The 4,796-nt window shown below is 46.6% G+C and overlaps 1 protein-coding gene and 1 long non-coding RNA gene across 3 annotated transcripts in view; one reads left to right on the top strand and one right to left on the bottom strand.

Annotated features, from left to right (window-relative positions):
- LOC111732345 overlaps nt 1–718 on the top strand; it is a 2,435-nt gene extending 1,717 nt beyond the window's left edge. Inside the window, exon 2 of the long non-coding RNA XR_002777507.1 lies at nt 245–718. This is a non-coding gene — a long non-coding RNA (uncharacterized LOC111732345). The remainder of the gene's footprint in view (nt 1–244) is intronic.
- The window catches only part of FRY (FRY microtubule binding protein), a 286,799-nt gene that overhangs the window by 221,848 nt on the left and 60,155 nt on the right, over nt 1–4,796 (bottom strand). The gene's annotated exons all lie outside the window — the stretch shown is intronic.

Genomic DNA, 4,796 nt, shown 5'->3' with positions numbered 1-4,796 from the left:
GGGGGGGAGGGGCCTCGGCGGCGCCCCCACCGGTGCAGACGGCCTGCGCCCCGCGCGGGGCCCCGACTCTGCGGCACCAGGAAGCGCCCGGCTCGCGCGGGTCCCCGATCAGAAACGCCCCCGGCGAGCTGCTTCCCCTTGGGTCTGGCCCCGACGCGCTCGCAGCTGCACCGTGCTGCAGCGAGCCACGCTGCGCCGCTGGGTCTGGTGGCGGTGACGTTTCTCTAAAAGCCCCATCCGTCAGCCTCGTTGCAGGAAAGCTGGATGACGAGACGACATCGGCCTGGGCTCTTCCTCCCCCTCGGTTCCCCGGGCAGCGTGGGATCTGCGCGGTGTGTGTCGCCCTCCCTGCAATGCTGTCGTTTTGAGGGGCACGCCAGCCCCGACGCGGCCGCGGAAGACGCCGGCACCGACTGCGGGGGTGGCGTCCTCGGGGAGTGCCAGGCTCCACCGTGGACCTGCTCCCCAGACCTCGCGTTTCTAAGAAGCGCCGAACCCAATAAAGCTTATTTTATTTGCACTAAAAGATTAAAAAGCAAAAGCACTGGGTCCCTGGCTGCACAATGGCTGTTTACTTCATGAAATCTTGGCATCGGGTGCCCTGGTTTCGCCTAGCTTCGTCTCCCATTATCATCTAGCTTGACGAGGGAATTAAATAAGAGTAGTTTAATTACGACAGGCTGTGTTTGCATAGGTGGGACCTGGCCAATCTCATAAACCGCAGAATCCTTTACCCTTACTTAGGATGACTGTCTTCCAAAAGCATTCACAAACCATGTTAATAATTATTTAACAAAAATTGTTGGGCAAACCGCCCCCATCCGTACACAAATAGGACTTCTTAGCCTAACAGTTCGTTTGAGAAATGGAGAGAGAATAATATACTTCTAAGACTAAGAATTCTAAAAATTCAACGCTAAACTTTTGAGACCATGTCCTGAAATGCCCTGAGACGCTGTCAACGCGCTGAGCTGTGCGAAGTCCTTACACGTGCACAAAAGGTAGCACTCGCCCAAGCCTTCCAGCTCACTCACAGCACCTCGTTCTCAGCAAATCTGTCAGATTGAATTATTTTTCATTTACATGCATACGAGAGTTGGGGAGCTTCTTCTGTGGTATCACCTGTAATTCGAATGTGTGGATTCCAGGTGAAATTGGACTCAAAGGTTTTACCTTGAAACAGTTATTACAACTGAAGACGCTGGCAAATACCCAGGCCAACCTCTCTGGTGCCTCCCCCACTGGAGGTGGGGTGGGTGACCAGTGAGGAGGCCCCATGGTGCCTTGGAACAGATGAGCATGAAGCCTCCCAAGACAGGCCCCCCGCTGCTACCTGGCACCAGCCCATACTAGCTGTGAGACGCAGGGCAACCTATTAACCTCACTAAGCCTCAGTTTCCTCATCTGTACACTGGGTATAATGGTAGTGACTTCACTTGGTTGGTGTGAAGATTAAAGCACATTGCGAAGAAAGACTGGTTAGCATAGTGTCTTGCATATGGTAAACAATAAAATGTCAGCTACATTTATTTTTACCACGAACCCTTAGGGACTCCAGATTAGAACTTCAAATTTTAAGTTAAATACATTTTTGTACCCCTTATGTGACTTTTGAACACCGATGGTGACTGTTTGGGGACAGCAAGTTGCAGACGTTTAATTAAAAACAGTTGTAGTCAGCAAACGTGCTGTAATGAAGTACTCACCCACACAGATTCTCTGTTGACTTTATAAGAGATCTCTACCGGCTTTAAAAAGTTTTCAATTCGACTATAAACATACTAATTCACTGAGAATGTCTCTGTTATATGCAGTTCAAGAGGAAACTATCATAAAAATTTAAATGCTATTTAGAAAAGAATGTTTTTAATGGCATCTGATTTTCTTTGTGAAGAGTGAATCAGCAACTAAGAGCCCAGTTTCTGTCCGTTAGAACCTGAAATCTGGTCCAGTGTTTGCTTTCTCCTCATTTGAGTGCCTGTAAAGAGAGCTATATTGTAAAAGAGTAGAAAAGGCCTTTTGTTTTGTTGAAAGTTCTGCAAATCAAACAGAATGACACCTGCTGCCAGCTGGGATAAAACTTCTATCCTTTGTCTCCTCTCTCTCTGACGGGGGAGGGGGATACAAAAAAAAAAAAACCAACAAAAAAAAAAAACAGTGAGAACAGGCACCTGGACATGGGTACTTAAAATACAATAATAAAATCTGAATTCGTCCCTGGCTTGCTATGTGACTTCGGTTGTCATTAAGATGACCTAAAACTATTTCAGCTTTCCTATCTGTAAAAATGAGAGAACCTTCCTTGACAACCCTAGGAGAGCATATGATGAGTCTTTAAGCAAGGAATTGGGCACAGATGCTGGGGGCCCCGAGGAAGGTAGCAGCAACATAGGAAAAGTGGGAGGCCTCAGGGAATGCCATCAGTGGAAAAATTTAAGTGACCTTCGACAAGTGATAACAATGAATGACACCATCCACACTTACTGAACATTAATATTGTGCTAAAAATACATATTAATCATACTTAATCCTTACCCCAAACCTACAAACAGCCTCATTCTACGGATGGGAAAATTGAGGCTTGAAGAGGCATAAAATAAGGTCAGCATTGTAGAACTGGTAAAATTCAGGTACAGCACAAATTTCAGAACCCAAGTCACTTATTCTAACCTTTTTTTTGTCCTTTTCTTTAAATCACAAGCAAGGAGAGAATCATGGTTACTAACTTCCTTAGACAAAGTTCAAGAAGGGATGCTGGGAGCCTCCTTATCACAGATAGGAGTACCTTGGGTTCCATGGGCTCATCAGGACTAAAGCTGACACTTGTGACAGGATGGGGGGATGGGGGTAAGTGGCGCTGACCCCTCACCCACCAGCAATTGAAAACCCCATACAACTTGACTTCCCTGAAACTACTAATAGCCTATCGCTGTCCAGAAGGAAGCCCTACAGATAACAGTCGGTTAACACATATTTTGCTCATTATATATATTATACGCTGTATTCTTACAATAAAGCTAGAGAAAAGAAAATGTTATACAGAAAATCATAAAGTTCATCGGCAAGTGTTTTCAAATTGTTGCAAATCTCCAAAAAATTTTCCAATATACTTACTAAAGAACACCTGCATATCGGTGGGCCTGAGCCGGCCAAATCCTTGTTGGGCAGGGCCAGCTGTGCTCACTGCCTCCTGGCCCAGCTGTAGCCTGGGGGAGGAATCGTCCCCTGGGGCCACAGTCGCAACCGGAAGAAACTAGAAGAATGCCATTCTTTTTTCATGTTAATTTGATTCCTCACCCAGGTTGGAGACTGCGCTAGGACACCTGGCCTGGGGTGGGGGTGGGGTGGGGGAGTGGGGCCCGGGGCTGAACCCCACTCTCCTGGCTGCCTAGGGGCGGGCCTGGGCTGTGCGTATCCTGGTGGGGCCGTATCCTGGTGGGGCCGCATCTGCCCATCACTCACTCCGCGGGTGGGGAGGCCTGTGTGTGGTTGAGGTGCCCAACGGGCTGGTGCAGCAAGAGCAAAGTACAGAGTGTTTCAGGGAGGCAGTGGCCAGCTGGTCACCTGTGTCCCAGGCGGCCAGATGGCAGTGGGATGAGAGTGGTAAAGGGGGCATGGACTGTAGTTTACAGTCTCTGCCTTCCCCGCATCTGGCCTTGCTTCCGATTATAACCTACTGTCCACCTCTCTGGTGGAGCTGGGTCTCAGGGGGTCCTCCCTACCAGCACCCAGGACACAGTAAGTCCTCACTCAAGACACGCTTAGTGAGGCAGTGAATGAATGGGCTTGTCCTGCACTCCTACTGCTGTCTGTGCCCGTGGAAAAAAATGTACAACTGAAGTGCAATTGGTTTGTGTTTTAATTCATATTTAATTTCCCCTTTCCTAGCATTTTTGACAGGTTTTTTTTTTTTTTTTTTGGAGACTAAAATGTGTGGTGTTCAAAAAAATGTAAAAACAAAGCTTGGCAAATAACCTGGATGCCTGCCAACATCGAGCCCCATTACCTAATGATTTTCAAGCATCCGACGCAGTTGATTGGGTTGGGATTAGAACCCGCCCCCTTTCCCTGTGGATGGCTGCACGTGAGCACGCACGTGTAATTATTGTCACAGAGTGACATGCTCATTCGTCCACAGAACGTATTAAGCAGGAGAGAAAGCCAGCGCCCCGAGGAAACAAAGGCAACATCGCTTAATGTAAGAAAAAAGATGGCTTTATCAAATTTTGATCGGCAGTTTCAAACTCCAAAAAGGCATTAAACATGCTATAGTCCTAATATAATAGTCCACCGTTTCAAGTCCAATTAAGCGTTGGCTGGATAGAGGTAGACAGTTGCTGAGACCTAATGGTGACTATGAATGGAGAAAGGGTTTTGTTTTTAAGTGGTAGAAAGAAGAAGCCTTTTAGAGATAGATAGCCTCGGAAACCAAGTGTTGAGAAAGTCACAAACTTCTATTTTGATCGATTGTAGATGCGTGATTGGGCCTGATCTACCTGTGCTAAGAAATATTAGAGAAAAAAATGTGAAGTGATGCCTCACGACCTTCATTTCGTAAACATGATGTGCGATCATCATTCCCTTAAAAAAATCCAACCCGCACAGGATTCCACAGGTTTTGAAAACATTTACTCCATGACGATCCAGTACAAAGAATTATTTCAAATGAATGGAAGTACCCTGAGATTTTTTTTCAATGTAACAGAAGCCCAGATTGTCACTGCATAGATTCAAATACAAACAAGGAAAATCGTGTCTCCTAAAATCATTTTCATCAAAAAAAGAAAAAAAGAAAA

This window comes from Pteropus vampyrus, unplaced genomic scaffold, assembly GCF_000151845.1.
Source record: "Pteropus vampyrus isolate Shadow unplaced genomic scaffold, Pvam_2.0 Scaffold447, whole genome shotgun sequence".
NCBI classification, from domain to species: domain Eukaryota; kingdom Metazoa; phylum Chordata; class Mammalia; order Chiroptera; family Pteropodidae; genus Pteropus; species Pteropus vampyrus.
This window is presented reverse-complemented; position numbering and strand designations above follow the sequence as displayed.